The sequence below is a fragment of the Megalops cyprinoides genome, chromosome 15 (genome assembly GCF_013368585.1).
Source record: "Megalops cyprinoides isolate fMegCyp1 chromosome 15, fMegCyp1.pri, whole genome shotgun sequence".
Classification (NCBI taxonomy): Eukaryota; Metazoa; Chordata; class Actinopteri; order Elopiformes; family Megalopidae; genus Megalops; species Megalops cyprinoides.
Genome location: NC_050597.1, coordinates 20,787,511 through 20,805,000, shown reverse-complemented (window position 1 = coordinate 20,805,000; position 17,490 = coordinate 20,787,511).

Genomic DNA, 17,490 nt, shown 5'->3' with positions numbered 1-17,490 from the left:
ATACATCTCCAGTGAGCAACCTGAGTACAGACATGTGTTGACATTTCGGACCTGCTCACATTTCAGTCGACGAAGTAGATTCAGTCACTGAACACTTATCCACAGTAAGCGACAAGCTGGTGCAGAGTGTCAGGTTCTGCACGCCGCCCCTCCGGGGGGACTCGATGTCGATTGCGGTGAACATATGCAAAGTGAACTTGATCCCTTCCCTGACCCCTCCCACTTCCCCCCACCCCCCCCCCCCCCCCCCCCCCCCCCCCCACACCAGCCATGGCACTTTCCATCTGAGTTGTTGACCCGATTATTGATGACCAGAGTCTGAATTTTTGCTACAGTAAGCACAGGTCGGTTCAGTGGACGTGCGAGGTGCTCGATCGATCAATGCTAAACGCATCTTTCAGTTCTCTCCTCCCGCCCCCCGACAGCTCTGCCACACTGCAGGTGGGAACCCCACAAGATGCCAGCGCAATGCGGGGAGTGGACCAGGCACCGGCGAACCGCGGGCGGACTCATCCCAGCCGCGCAAGGTACGTCTGCACTGGCACCGCGGTCCGTCTCACTCAGACACAGCTTAATCCAGCAATGCGGTTCTCTTTCAAAGTTCAGGCCGATTTTATCACTGCTAATGTTTGCATTGAGAGCTTTACTGTGTGAAGTCCTGGAGATGGATTTTTTTCTCAAAGTTGTAAGGTGTTTTTTGAGTAAAGTAAGGACTAATAAGAATTATCTTTGCATAAAAAAGACTTGGAAGGCTCTGGTCATGTTTAGACCCCTTACGTGTTTGCACTTTTCAAATATTGTTTGAATGACTGACTGATTCCCTTTCTACTTTTCATGATACTTTCGTGTAAACCATGCCCCTGAAAACTCATTGTGTATTTTCTGAGAGGAAGGGGTATAAACTGAATTCAGCATTCTGCCTTAGCAAAAGCAAAAGCTACCATTGTTTTCTTGGTTTTCAGTCTATTTCATGCCAGTTGTTTCAAATAGAGTAGAAATCAGTAGAGCATTAACCTGCAATGTCTGTGTGCCTTGTAATAACAATGCAATCTTCAGCTGTGTTAGATTTATCTGAAAGCTGATTTTGTACGTTTGTTGTCATTTCTGAAAAATCCTTCCATAACCTCTGCTACTTGCATTGTTGCGTCTCTGGCACCAAATGCTGACATAAATATGTGAAATAAGTATAAAGAAGATGAGATTCCTAACGATTATGGCAAACGATCTAGTGCCAATGTAAACAGCAAATCGTTAGCACCTTCATTGACAGCCACAGCATTTAAACCGTTAACTGGGATAGGGGGACAGATATAAAGCACCACTTATCCTGCGCTTGGTTTGTTTGACTGACGCCAGGGTGCCAGTGAGGAAAGCGGGCCCATCCTCCAGGAAACCTTTCCCAATTACCAGGGGATTGATTGACTGAGACGGGAGGCAGGAACAGAACACTTGCTGCTCAAAAAACGAAATTACCGCTCAAACCTGCCTTTTCTCTGCTCCTCTTCTGCCACCGTTTTTCTATGTTTCTATGTTTAAAAATGTTCACTTTCATGTACCTTACCTAGCCGAAAAGTGCTACCATCACATCTGGGGGGCCAAGAGCCACTGGCGTTGCCTCCAAGAAGTGGGTAATTAGGGTGGCACCTCTCCATTCCAGTACATAAGACACAGGTGTCACAGCCTGTGAAATTGAAATGGTGTCAGTCACCTTGGCTGAGCACACTGGCCACTTAAGCAAGTGATGACTAACATGAGGCCGAAGGTCCTGGAGAGGAGGATGATAGACCTCTGCGAGTGTGGGTGGCGACGTTACCTCTGTCTGCTGAGACAAATCCTCCCCCCTCATGCTAACCTCAGCTGCAATTATTCCCTGCCACGCAGGTCACAGTGATCATCACACATACTGGAAGAAAGCTTAAAAATATGCGTCTGTCTCACTCACGAGTGAGATCTCCATCCTCCAGTTTAACGCTAAAATCCTGATGCTCAGCAGCTTTCCAGGGAGCTGCAGTCAGACTGCGCTACGTCCTTAAAATGTATTCCTCAGAAAGGCTTGTTCTGTCTTAAGCTGTGTAGTGATTTGATGAGATGTTTTTGGGGATGTGATTTTCCCTTTGAAAAACAGTGACTTGAACAAAATCACTCTAAAATGTTTTCTATTTTTGGCAATGTGAAGGGGAGGAATTTTTAAAGGGCCTTGACAATTGAGCTGACAGTGTAAGAAAAGCTTAATAAAACAGCAGTATTTTAACAGTTTAAAGGAGGCAGACTCCAGGTAATGTGTGTGTATATGCACATTGCTCTGCCTCGCCCCACCCTCCCTTACATCTTCCTCAAATCTATCCTCCAACTCTCTTCTGTGCCCTCCTCTACCACTCTCTCAATCATCCCATACCTCTGCCGTCATACCTACCTATGTGCATCCCCCATCTCTTTCCCCACCCTTCCCAATCGGTCCCTCTTGTCCTCCCACACTCTCCTTTACCTCTCCCTCACTATTCCCTATCTCTCCTCTACTGTGCTTCCATCTTCTCCAGCCCTCCCCTAACCCTTTCCTCCCTTCCATTTTTACCTGTCATTAGTTCCCCCTCAGTCTGCGGGGACTGTCTCTCTGTATAGAGCTTGTCTGGCACAGTCACTGTGGCACCCTGGAATTCTCCAAACGCTGCAGAGATAAGAGCCGAGCCAGACCCAAGGTGAACACTGGGGGTCGGAGCCAGAGCGACAAGGCAGGAGCCAAGCGCACCTTTTAAAAACGCTCAGTGCTGATCATTGCACGTTCTCTCTTTCCCCACGAGTGGCTTGTCTGGTGCACTTGCTGTTCTCCACTGAAAGACAGACTTACACGGGTGAGAGATGCAACCCAGCCATGCTCTTGACAGACCCAGACAGGCTGCGAGATGAGAGCAATTGGCGAAGGCTGTTGCCAATAAAACTAAAAATAGGCTTCTCCTCTCTTCCCCGCTCCCCCTCTCTCTCTCTCTTTCTCTCGCTCACTCGGTGCCGTTTGCGTCTCCCTTGCCCGATTCCGCTCCACGCTGTGGTATGACGGCCTGCTCTGTGCTGCGTTCGCCAGCGCGCGCCCTGAGACAGCCCTGACGAAGACAGACCAGAACGGATACGGACCCGCTCTGGACCTCCTGCTGGAGTCTTCCCTGCCCCCCCACTGCTGCTCTCTCATTCTGATTCGATTGCAACAGTAGCAGGGAAAGGCCAACAGGGGGGAAAAATGTTTTAATGACAAAGCGCTGGAGGCTAAGAGGGAGAAAGTGGGGGAGAGAGTTCACACAGGGATTCCATCACTGATAAACAGGCAGGGTTTTGCACCACAACTGTTACGCTGGGGCTTGGGTAAAGGCAGGATTCTGTTATTCTGAACAGTGCTTACTTCATACATTTTTGACACTAGTTGACTCACATACTAACAACTGATTCACGAGAAGCTGTTGAAGAACTGAGCTTTTAACAGGTCCGGATCTAGGGATATTGCTGATGTACCCATAAGCAAGGTTCCAAACCAGAAATGCCTCAAAAGCTGTCATACACTATATGGACAAAAGTATTTGGCCACAGCTGTTTTTCAGGGTTTGGGCTAGGCCCCTTATCTCCAGTGAAGGGCAATCTTAGTGCTTCAGCATATCAAGACATTTTGGACAACGCTATGCTTCCAACTTTGTGGCAACAGTTTGGGGAAGGCCCTTTTCTATTCCAACATGACTGTGCCTGTTCAAAGCAAGGATTATAAAGACATGGATTGATGAGTTCGGTGTGGAAGACCTTGACTGGCCCGCACAGAGCCCTGACCTCAACCCCATCGAGCACCTTTGGGATGAACTGGAACGGAGATTGCGAGCCAGGCCTTCTCGTCCAACATCAGTGCCTGACCTCATAAATGCTTTACAGAATGAATGCAAGTAGCAACAAAATTCTTCCTATTGACATCAGCGAAAAAATTTACAGATTGGTTTGGCTTTTGGTTAAAGTGAATTTTTAAAAGACTTTTCTTTCCTCTCATGGTGCCCCGGTGGTTAATTCACAAAGTGAGTTACAAGGATTTTTCTTTCCGTTTCTCAGCAAAACTTGTTTCTGTATCATATAGCCTAAAATCAGATGTGTATTACTCCATAGTAAAATAATAATAATAATACTAAAATAACAAAATTAATATTAAAATTCACGCAGTTATCTCCTCTTCATGCACAATCTAAAGACGTTTACTCAAATGCAACGCCTACATTAGTGTTCCGTATTCCTCTGTGTGCGCGTACCTTACAACTCCGCTAGGCGTCGCTGTTACAGCGGGCACAGTGGCCCCGAGGTGTGAGAGTGGTAGGGAAGCGCGGCAGCCTATCTGTGTTGAAATATGTAAATGCCACGGTTCTATGAGTGTGTGGGTGAGCGAGAAAGCGGGGCGATGTTATTTCTTACCGTCTGCCTTGTGGGGGCTGTGGATAGGCTGTAGCGGGTTCGCGTTGTCCCTGTGTGTGAGTACCATGTACGGAGATGGAGAGGGGGCGATTTGGGACCGAGTTGGACGTCCCCGGCGGGACTGCATGTGCTACCTGGGACCTCCGACGACTTTGATGCCCATGTAAGAATTAAAGTTTGACTCCTTTTAGATTTCATGTTTCTATAGCGCAGATATATCGGCAGTAGTAAGACAGACACCAGCTCCACTTATTTGAAATGTATGCTAGATATTATATTGTACTGCGTAAAACAGTCTTTTACTGAAAGGAGTCAGGGACATCAGGGACTTTTTGTACTAACTGTAAAGGAACATTAAACGGTTGTAAATTAATCGGTAACTCCTCCATGCGTAAAGATCATTGCAGTGTAAGAACAGCTATTACAGTACATAGTCTATATGAGCTGCAGCTGTGGATATTCGTAACGCTTGATACTCAAATTTGCCATTTTGTCTTGAGAAATGTTATTAGTCCGCGAAAGTGAATTATTTCTGTTTAGTGGGAGACTTGTGAGGGCAGTCGTCCATATGGCAGAGGTTGCATGCAGCTAAGCAGACATGAGTAGACGTTTACACTTTGGCACAATTCGATTTCTGTTTTTCCAAAATGGATGTGCATGTTGTTGACTGTGCAGTCCTCCACTTAAGTTACAAAGGCAGAACCTTGGGCACGTGTTCCTGCTATGAAATTAAACGCGTTTCTTTACGAAACTGAACAACACTAAGACATAGTTTAGTAAAAGAGCAAACGAGGGATGAGTGAACGCCACATGCTTTGGAAAAAAAAACAATATAAGTGACCTATGAGAGATGAAGGCACCTGTAGTACATGCCACTTATCTGAGGGGACAGGTGGTTAGTGGTAGTAGTGTCTTGTGTCGATTCCAGAATCACGAAAAGAGCACAGGGCACTGTGTGACAGTTTGGCGACATGACAGCTGCGTGGAATGCAGGGATATTCAAACTGACGGGGAATCTGCAATATTAATGGGATGTTTCTCACTTAAGTGCCTTTCAGCTCATAGATCGCCTCCAGGTGGCCGTGAGCAACGGTAAAACGAACGTGCGTAAACGTGACGGTGTGATCTCTGGCTTCTTGATGGCGGACCGTTGAGCCGTTGTCACTCCACGCCGAGTGGACGTTTCGATGGACGCAGCCTGCGCTCTTGTGTGGAAGACGTGAGCGCGCGTGTCGCCTCCTCTGCCAGCCAATGTTTCGGCCTCTTCTTTACAAATCGCCGGTAATCGACTGAATCCGTCAGCGGAATATAGTTTAGATATATCTTTACTTTTTTCTTTTAATGGGGATTGCGCAGTAAGTATACAATGTACAGTACAGTAGTCACTTTCACTTACCGTCTCCCTCTCCTCCCGAGCGCAGGACCAGTGAAGGATGATGATTCCCCCCCCCCCCCCCCACCCCCAATTGGCACTGTGTGTGCTCCCAGTGATGCGCGCGTGTGTTACAACAGCACTGAAGGGAAAAAATAGACCAGCCCTTCAGTCGTCAGCGAGCATGTATCGTTAAGTAGTATTTAAGAATTAACTGTGCATGCTCGGGGAAGCCGGCCGGGACCGTGCCGCTGCGCGCAGTGCGGTCGCATCCTAGTCGCATCCTTGTTATGAAAGCGTCTCAGCCGCTTGCCACCAACGGTCTCACCTGGCGCTCGCGGTACCCACTGCGACTCTCCTGCCAAAACCTCCCCTGTCCTGTTCTTTTCAGCGGAATGCGGAAATCGCCAGACGTTAGCCCTAGACGGCTGTCAGATATCAGCCCCCAACTACGGCAGCTGAAGTACCTGGTTGTGGACGAATCGATCAAAGAAGACTTGAAGTCGTCCCGCTCCGTGGAGGACATAAACAGTGCGTCCATCGAAGAACGGATCCTCCGGATCACTGGCTACTATGGGTACCAGCCTTGGAACGCAGTTTATAAGAGTAGTAAGTACATCGCCTTTGGTCAATGCGGTTTGACTGCTTCCGAAGTTGATGCAGCGTGTTTGCACAATAGCCTGTATATGCTCTGTACCTTTGGTTTTTGGTATTCTGTATTGAATACTCCGCATTTCATTAATCTCGGTGTTACTTTAACACAATCGCAAAACATGGCTAATGTTACCAAGAAAACTCTATATCATGTATTGATTTATTCATTCCCGTCCTGAATTGCTCTTGGAAGCGGAAATATTTTTAATATTTATAAATATAGTTTAATATTAATCGCATTTTAATATGGAAACAGAGCGCGTGGCAGCATTTTTGCAGTGTGTTATGGGAAGAGTCCTACAGTTTTTGAGCTGCGGTGTGTGCGTGTGCCCCATGCCTTTGAGCTGTGTCAGTCTCTAATTAACTGGACAGCCATGACAGAAAGTAAGTAGTGGCTGAAATTCGTTGCATACATAAACATCTGAGCTGTGCTGATTGCTGCAGGGGTGAGTGCAAAGGTAGGAAGAACAGAGAAGCTTCACAGTTTACCCTGAAGTCAGATAAAGTGTTGATTCCTCATTTTCCCCAAAGAAACAGACAGAAATACAATACACGCGTGAGTTGGAAACAAGCCCGATACAGCCCACCTCCGTCAGCCTCTGAAAACACATTGGAAGGTTTTCAGTATTTGCTTCAGAATCTCATCAGGTCCTCTTCAAGATTAAGGAGCTGATCTATGCATTTGTTGCTCTGGCTGTAGCACAGGCTGTGTGTATCTGGCTTTTACACTGGCTCTGCATTTTAAAAGTTTAAATGTTCTTGTGTTGTGAAGACCGCTGACTCCTGATTTCTTTTCATGTTTCTTTTTTCGTCTCATGTCATTCAAGACATGGGAGCTGGGGTGTCATTTTTTTGTGCCAGCAGGTGTTTCAGAGTGCAATCAGACCTTGTGAGGTTTCTCTGTGTGACTTACTGGTAAAAATGAGAAATCCACAATCACACTGAGTCATGGGCAGACAAACATAGTTTGTAAAAAGATGTCATTTTCTTGGAACTTGATATATGCTACTATATATACTGTGTGTGTGTGTGTGTATTTGATATCTCTCTAGATCACATGAGGAGATACCTGAGTGGTTTTTGACAATAAGACAGAGGGGATCAAGCACTTGCCAACTTGAACAATGTCCAGCTAATTCTTAGATACCAGCAAGACTCAAGAAATTGTTTGTTTGTCTCGGGTGTCCTTAGGGGAAGCTCTTCTGTTGGTTCCACAGGAAGAAGAGAAGCCTGGGGCAGTTGCCTTTTGAATGCCACTCGAGAGTAGCCAAGTTTATATGCTAGCACAATAGTCTCATGCCTTTTTTATGTTCTTTTTTTGCAATTGTGAATTCAGCTCACCATGAAGTGCATTTAGGACTCAACCAGGCATGAAATGAAGACCTACACCTTTTCTGCGGTTGTTAGGTCTTAGAGCAGCCCATGCATTAGGCAGACCCTCGATGGCGAGGTTGGGAGAGGCGGAAGAGAAGTATTCTGTCATGTAAGCACAGGAGAGGAAGCGGCTGGGGGCCGGGTGGCAGTGGGGGAGGGGACTTCTCGATGACCACGCTGGCAGCTGAGCAGGGGGTTTGGGCTCCCAGCCGGCCAGTTTCCACACACGCGTAGCCAGTGGCGTCGGCTCACAGAGAGGAGGATCTGGGAAGGATCAGCTGGCCTGCACATCTCCCCCGACAAGCGCCATCCGCTCGGCTCAAACTCCGTAATGGACAGGGGGCCAGCGGCGGCGTGCTAAAAGCAGATCGGGTCCACCCTCCACCCACGGTGGGGGGTGCACTGGGGTTTGGAAAGGGAAGCCTGACCTTCTCCAGCTGTCAGTACACTGTGCCCTGTTTTCACTCCTGGCTGCCACAGCAAAGCGCTCTGGGAAACACTGCTGCAGGAGGGAAGGGGGAATGCTGCTCTCCCAGCCACTCTCCTTCACACAGCCGGGGAGGAGTCTGAAGATAAAGCAGGGACTGGGGGGAAGCTTCGTAGAAAATTAACACCCGTGTCATTTCTTCCGCAAAAGCCCTCTGTCTTTGCGTATTACAGACTCTTAATGGGAATAGACCAGAGGGATTCCTTGATAATCTTTGAATCCTAGGACAAAATTTGAATTTCTTTTAGTCAACCCCTGTGGCCCTGTGACACTCAGTGGCAGTGTTTACCACACTAGAGGAGGAAGTGTCTGCCCTTGACTGGCCTCAGTCACATTCAGGTCGTCCAGTGCTCATTCAGGGTGGCAGTGTCGCTCGCACTGTGAACTGGGGCTACTCTCAGACAGAGTGCGGCTCAGGCTGAGGGCAAGCAGAACCCACACTCACTGACACTCACCGGTTTACACACGCAGACATATACATGCATGGTTAAGCATACACACACACAAAAACACACAAGCACATACATACACACAGGACTGTGTCATGTGTCAATATTAGACACTGTAGTAAATAACTGGATAAAATTTAAACATTAATTTTCAGATGTAAGATGCAATGATGTGATGCACTCATCCACTGTACTACTCTGTATGTACCATTCTTTTGTGCTAAGAATGAAATCTTGGTAATTATGTTTAAAATCAGTTAATCAAATTAAGATTAATATTATGATTAAGATATATAGTCATGCAATGATATTATTTAAATACAATATTATAAACTAATGCACTGAGATTAAGTTATATATTAGTTTAGATGATATAAAATATTTATTTTAAAAATCATTGTACATTGAATGCACATTGTGGACCAGTGAATTGTCTACACAAAGCTCAAAGATTGTGCGATAAACTTTTATTTATACATTTTTTGAATTATAGATATCAACATGTGCCAAAACACTTACGGTCAAGTACTGACATATTTCTCACACAAAATCATCAAACATTTCCACTTTTGCCTATGACATCAGGTTGTAGCACCAGCTGGCTAATTAAGCACACTTCTAGGTCAGTTAAGCGAAGGACTTGATTTGATTGCTCTTTTCCTGGGTCCTTGAGACTTGAGAGCTGTGGCAAAGCACAGGAGTCTAAATGTTACTTGGTCTGGGCTTGAGCTGTGTGTCGGGACTTTAAAGCGGCAGAAGATCTCTTGCTTAAAAAGAGGGGACAGCGACCGGACTGTATGTCTTTACCTATGACATTGTGTGGCTATGTATAGCTGGACACATCCTCCCAAGGCTGGCCATAGTATTAGCCTTGTATACCCTCCACCCCCGGGCATGTGCCTGTGTGCAAACTTCCTACAGACGCCCCTGTGAAGTCAGGCAGTGTTGTGAATAATGTATGACCTGCTTGGCTCATTCTGAATTATACAGAGGCAGAGGGCCCTGGGTGTGGGGCATGGGCCACATGTGGACATGTGAGTGCACCACTTGGGCAGAACTTGGATTAGGCATGCTCCTGGGCAACGCGGGGGTCCTCAGACATAGAGCCTGCAGAGAAACACTGTAGGACACAGTCAGAAGATGTTTAGACCTGAGCTGAAATGAACCCCAACGCAGAAAGCCATGAATCTCCAGTGGGCTACATCGCTGCAGTGTAAATTTTCTTCTGTATCTATTTGGTACTGTGTAAAACTTGGCTGATCAATATTTTTTATATTATAATATATATTATATATATATATATTGGCTGATCAATATTTTTTTATATTATAATATATATTATATATTTTTGATGTGATGAACTTGTGATTTTAGAAATGTAAGTGTTATTGTTACAGTTAACTGGACTTTTACTATGCATCCTTTTCTCAGACACAATCTAGTATGAAATCTGAGCAGTGAAATATGAGGCGCTCCATCCCTGAGGGCAGAATTAAGGTGGGTGATAGTGACCGAGGCCTTGTGGCCAGGAAGTTTGGAGAACAATTCCACCAAAGATGATGAAAAACATACACATGCCTTTATGCTAATCCTTACAGCCAAAGAAAGGAGAGCAAATGAACATACAGGAAGATATTTGGGTATGAGAAGGCAAGGCTGTGTTTGGGACCTGAAATGTTCATGATGTGGGGAAGGTGCTTCTCTTTTGAGCCATTCTCAGTCTCGCAGGCAGCTGCTATCCACAATAAACTGGGCTGCCAGTACTGCACAGTTCAGGTAATTTCTAAGGAAGGTGGATAATTTTCCAATGTTCTGTATGTACAGGATCTTATGGGATGGCCCCTGTTACGTTGGTGGCTATTGTTTTTTTTTTTTTTTTAATTTCCCTTTATTCCTCATGTATCCGTCTCTTGCTTTCTCTCTCTTTATTCCTCTCCTGCACTCTCACTCTCTTTTCTTTTGCATCCCGGTTTTGTCGAAGCTTCGCTCCTCTAACAGCTGCACTTCACATGTTCACCCTCTGCACATTCAAGTCTTTTGTGTTTCTAACCTGGCGATTTGCAAAGAAAACAGAAAGAAATAATTTTCCATCATTTTCACTGGTCCCTTTTCCTGCCTAGGAACAGTGTTAGATTATGTAAGTTCATGGAAATCAATTATTGATGGAGGAAGCAGGGATCAGGCTAGCCCCCCAACTCCACGCCTCCCCCCCCCCCCCCCGCGCCTGCTCTCTGAAGAGCCACACAGACAGACCAAGCACTGCAAAGCCCACACAACACTCTCTCAGCAGAGTGTGCTACAGTAGTTAGGAAGCTACAGTTGTAGCCAGAAGGTTGCAGGTTCATGTTTGTCTAGAGAAAGTTGCTGTTATGATTCGGTACATCTGTCAGACTGTGAGCTTTGTTAGTCACCATAATGTAATGGTAATATACAGACTCCAAATCAATCGATATAGGAGCATGTTTCATGCTTTTTCAAATCATGCAACCCTATTATGACATCACCAGTTCTTTTTTCATGCAGGGGCAGTGAAGTGAGATAAACACAATCCTCTGATACACTTGCATGTAGCCAAAGGCTATTGTTCACACAGTGTGCCACAGTGAAGTGGGCACCAATTAGAAGATAGGTGCTACTCCACTGACATCATCCAAGCAACTCACAGGCACCTGATGACTTGTAGACTGCCTGAGAGCAGTGAGACGATGGAACCTTTTTGACCTACCCAGCCCTACCCCAGCAGAATGAAGCCAAGTTGTTCTGCCACCGCAGGCTCCCGGTCATCAACAGCTGATGACACGGCTGCAGTCGAGCCTAGGTTGTAGGGTGTAGCCTGCATCTGAAGTGAGTGCCCTGCCGACTGAGCCACTCAGGATCCCCACATAGGATTTCCTCATTAGGTGTTGATAATTAACATGTCACGGACAGATTCGTGTTCAGTCACTGTTCAGAGCAAGACCGGAAAATTCTGTCAGTATGGATCAGTATTGCATTCTAACATAATGGCCAGGTTTGGTCAGAACACAACACTGGTAGATATTAATGAGGATCAAGATATGGAGATGCTGAGGGCCAATCTCCTTCATGCGATTAGCATCTGATCTCAGGAGAGAGAGATGCATTAACTACTCCCTATAATTAACCACAACAGTAATAGCCTTAAATAATGAGGTGCATACTGTGTACTGGAGAGAGAATGTGATGTCTACCCATGTAAAAAAAATCCATAGTACATTACTGAAATATACAACTGCATCATGAATAACAGAGAAAGAAGCACAAATCTCAGCGCACACTGTAGACCTCCCTTATTTCCTTGATCTTATTTTGCTCTGCATTGATTTTCACACTTGCGCATACATGTGCGCATGCATGAACATTCACAGAAAACACACACAAATACCCCCACGTGCGCACACACACACACACACACGCACACACACACACACACACACACACACACGCTCACACATACACTCAGAGGTTTATCAGCAAGCCACAGCCTTTGTGCTCAGTGTTCCCTGTAATGGAATAACTGCTTGTTTAATTTCAGGCCTTTCCAGACTTCCACTTTCCATTTTTCCCTCTCTTTCTGTCTCTCCCTCTGTCTCTGTCTCCCTCTCCCCTCTCTGCCTCTCTCTATTCCTCTTTCTTGCTCCCTATCTCTACCTATCCTCCTCTCTCGCTCACTCTCTTAGTAATTACAGGTTTCTACAGTGGGAACAATGCAAGGCCTCTCCATGTTATTAAACTGCGTGGTCTGTTGTTACCATGGTTCTGTGTTGGTGGGTAGTTATTGGAGGGAATGGGCCTCCTCAGGTGCACTCTGAAATGGGCCAGTGCCTGTTATGGGCAGGAGATAGAGCAGGAAGATAAACAGAAGAGAGATAATTGGAATCCATTTCTGAGCTGGCTAATGCTGTGCCTGTTCCCTTTACAGGCCCACAAAGACTCAGCTTTCTAATCAAAAATCTGAATGCCCGCTAGCAGGCACCAAATGGAATAGTTATTATCAGTAATTGTGATGACGGTATGTTTGCATTTGCTGACGTAGCTCCTATTTTACCAGTCCTCTCATTTTGCGCCAGTACAAATGAGTCACTAACTTAAAGAAGAAATTAATACTAAAATTACAAACACAGGCTTCTGTTAAAGAAGAAACAGTCAAGTTAAATTATCTTACAATATTGTGTGTACTGTTGGGCATGTAGGTGTAGGATTACTGTGATAGTGGATGTGGCATTAGTATAATTATTAGCTTCACCTCATATGAAGAATATTTAGCCTTTCAAGAGTGCTTAACAGACCCAAACACACATACACACACACACACACACACATACACACACACACACACACACACTCATGCACAAACAGTACAAACAGTACATATAAACATACACATTCTTACATACTCACTGCTGGCATATCCTCCCTAATTCACACCCTGTGCACACCATATAAAACCTTTGAGGACTGCGGCCTCTTGGTGTGAATGTGTGGCATCTACATGTGTGTGAAAAGTAAGGAATATTGTGAGTGAAACAAGTGAGGCTATTACAAATAATATTATGGATATATAGAATGCCTCCCAAACTTATTCACACCTTTGTGTGAGGGACAAAAAGTGTAAGCATTTCCTGCTTACAAATTTTAAGTGTTATACTTTACTCTCAATAGCACTGTGCAGAGCAAAGCACATAAATAAGGAATATTAGCCATATAGGTGTGAGTAAATGTTCTGTTTCATTATGTTTTAGAAGTCATTATTTGTGTAGAATACAAATTTGCCCACATTGCTTCGTATTTTATGAGGTGCATGAATAAATATGGGCTCTATCAATCATACACACATGTAGATAGGTAGACAGAGAGAGATAACGGTAAGTGTGCCTGAGCATGTGTGCCTGTCTGTATAACGAATACGTACGATGCATTGCCTTTCTCTGAATAGTTGAAAATTCAGAAACCTGCTCTCTCCGCCTCATTCACTGCCATTGTAAATAACTGATTATATGTTAAACAATCTGTGGTTTTTAACCTGATTTCAAGGTTTGTGATTTCATGGTAGGAAAGCCATGAAAACATTCTTTTAAGGTTCAGAGCTCATATAAAAATGAAATATATTCTAATATATTGAGAAATATGTTGTTCAGCTAAAGAATATATCACAAATATAATGGAAATATATTTAATGGGAATCAGAAATATGGCAATAATTTACATATGCCCTATAGATTTTACATATGCAATAATTTATCTAAACAATAATTTATATATTTGTCAATATAATGGTTGAGATAAACATATATTCAATATTTTTGCGTGGGTTGGTGGGGTATGCCTGCTGTATCGTTTAGTAAGCCACTTGACCTGAATCTATTATGTAAAACTCCCAATCCTCAAGCAAAGAGGGACTGGGTGCTGCAAGTGAAGATGGTCTTGAGCCCACAACATGCCCTTATTTGGGCAGACACCTAACAGCTGTGGTTGTGTTGAGTTGGTTGAGGAAACACATTGCTCTCTTGTGTGGGCTGGTACTCATTAAAACACAAGCTGGAGTGCAGCTTCTCTCGTCCAGCTCTGGGTTTCTGTGGTCTTTGCTTTGTATTATCCAGGGCCTCTTACAGATCTCACAGCAGTACAGAATCCTATTGCCTATGGTGACAGCATTTTTTTTTTTCACATGAGTGATTGACATGCCCAAGGCTATGATAGCAGTGTGTGATGGTAATGTAGTTCTGATGGATTTACAGAAGGGTGCTTTGGACTGTTAGATGTACTGTAGATGTGTGTGTGTGTGTGTGTGTGTGTGTGTGTGTGTGTGTGTGTGTGTGTGTGTGTGTGTGTGTGTGTGTGCGTGTGCGTGCGTGCATGTGCGTGGATAGGAGTTTGATTTTTGCCCTTATTTATATATGAGGGCATGGCTAACATTTATACTAATTCACTGGGTAAGTCTTGCCATATCATTTTGAAAAAGGTAAGTCACATATATTGTCACACTGGAAAAGAAAAAAACACATCATTTCCATTATCCAAGATCCATTTTCCTTGATCTTGTCATATTTTAGGATTGTTTCCCAGACACCTGTCCCAAAAGCATCTCTTACTGGCCTAACACTCCTAACACGACACTCCAGTGTTGCCAGTCCTTGTAGGTGGCATGTAGGAATACATTTGGATTAATCTGAAATGCATTGTTTCACAGGCTTCCACCTAACTGCAATCATCCTCTCCCAGTTCCCCTGGCTCTCTGTGCTGTCTGTACAGGGTGCTGGAGGGTTTATTAGCTCTCTTCCAGTGAGAAAGAGTGTGAGAGGATACATAATGGAAGCAAAAGAGTGATAGACTGGCAGGAGGACAGAGAGAAACTGTGTACATGTGTGACTGTGTGTGTGTGTGTACATGTGTCGTGGGTGTGTATGTGTGTATGTCTGCGTGTGTGTGTGTGTGTGTGTGTGTGTGTGTGTGTGTGTGTGTGTGTGTGTGTGTGTGTGTGTGTGTGTGTGTGTGCAGAAACAAATACACAGTGGGTGAGAGACAGAGAATGAGAGCAGGGATTTCTGCTGAGTGAAAGGAACAGAACGTACAAGAATAGCTGAAACTTTATTTGTTCACCGTGTGAAGTGAATTACAATTAAGTACAAATGCATGAAGGGTTAGATGTTTCAAATGACGTTATTTACAAATGATGTGTCATTAATCTCAGCGGCAACCAATATTTGTAATAGATTTAACCTACCTCCCACTTAGTTTGGACTGAGAAACATTTGTTGTTATTTTCTTCCAAGCTTAAGATCTGGGCCTTCCACAGTGGGCAGCATTAAGCAATAAATGTATGGAGAACTGGCCATAAGGTTGCATGTTTGAGTCCCAGCTGGTATGTTACTTATTTTGGACATGGCCTTTTGAAAAGCCAATGTGAATGTGAATATGTGAAATACATGAATAAATATTTTGTAATTATCAGCAACCTTGAATGAGGGCACATGTTTGAGCAAAGGTATAATATGATATGCGGTAGAGTGTGGATCAGCTGCATACATAAAATCTGCTTTCAAAAGCCTATGGCCGACTTGCTTCTTCTGAATGGTTCATAGCATGACCATGAGAAGAAGTGGTTGGGTAAGTATGAGAGATGATATAATGACATTAACTACTATTTCATTGCAGTGTGTTGGTTTATTTTGCATCTATTCCTTAAAGTTTGTATGTGTTTTGAGCAATTATCTAATTTAAATACTTTTCAATGTTACCCGATGAGAGAAATCGTTAAGAAAAGGGAGAAATGTTTAATATTCTGTGGAAGAGATGACAAAACTGAACAGAACCAAACATTTTGTAAAACTGAATTGTTAAAAACCAGTCCTCCCATGCACATGTACAGACAAGGTCGCACTGAATCAATGAAGCTGCGAGCAATTCCTCTGAGGAGTGTTATTGGACCCCCTGTGTTTGTGTGGTTGTGTAGTTGTACAGCTGCGCTTCTAGAAGAGTGCTTAAACATTCTTTTAAGGTACAGTGCATGGAGTGTTGAATTCATTTCACTGAAGCTGGTCACAGCCAGGTTGTTATAACACTCACGCTGCAGAGCGTGTGGCATGCGGCGACCAAAACAGCAGGTTCAAATCCCATTCACAATGCGCTAGGGGAAAATACAAAAGCGCTGTGGTTTTCGGAAAGCTGTAGTGCAAATGTCCAAGGGATGGCACACCAGCGGCCTCTCACCAGCGGAAGCAGAACGCAGACGATGACTCACTACAGCGTGTGACGTCTCGGTCCGGTGCCCCAAATAAAATCCATCCTTTACTCCATTTGCAGCCCTTCCTTTCCTTTGCCCCGGCAGATCCACAGTCCTTCTCCCTCTCCTTGTCCCGTTTTCTTCGTCGCTTCATCCTCTTTGTTATGTTGTTTTGGCGGCCTGCGTTTCAGTCTGCATTTTCTGGTCTAAACATGCCTCTCCTGGGATTCATTTTGAGTCGATTGTCCTTTCTGTGGAGGACAATATAAACTGTAAACACAAGCACGGTGACACTGGCACCACAGAAAGGCTGTGGCTTTTCTGGATCTTCTCTCTACAGCAAAGCCCGCTTTCACAAAGCCATGAGTTTCCGTGAATGTATAGCGTGTCCTCTAGTCTAGCGGGCAGCACACGGTTGAGCTGGAGAGGCGAGGGCGTCAACATGGAGCAGTGTGGGAGGGATTTGGGTTTACTTTGGCCATGGGGTTTGCGGGGTCAGACCTCCTCAGCTGCGAGATGGAGTGGGGGGGATGGGAGAGGGCAGTGCACTGGGAGGGTGGGTCACTGTGCTGTGCCTTTAGGGAGTTTGTTTCTCTGCAGTTAAAAAATGCCCGGGCCACCGAATTTGTGCATTTGTAATAGGGTGAGGACAGAAAAAAAGGCCCTGTAGAGAACTGCGGTTAATGTTGTTACTGTATGAAGCTACTGTATGAAGCGGGGCATTGATTGGCCCTTTGCAGTTAAAGCTCTTTGACTAGCCTATAGGGAACAGAGTATGTGTGTGTGTGTATGTGTGCTGGGGGGGCATGCAAACCTTGGCTGCTCAGTGGGGGGGTATGATGGCATAGTACAGCCCTTTGGCAGGTCACAGCGTGTGTGTGTGTGTGTGTGTGTGTGTGTGCATGCATGTGTCTGTGTGTATGTTTTGAAGGGGGAAGGGGCAGCCCTTGGCTGCCCAGCAGGGTGTGTATGTGTTGGGAGGTTA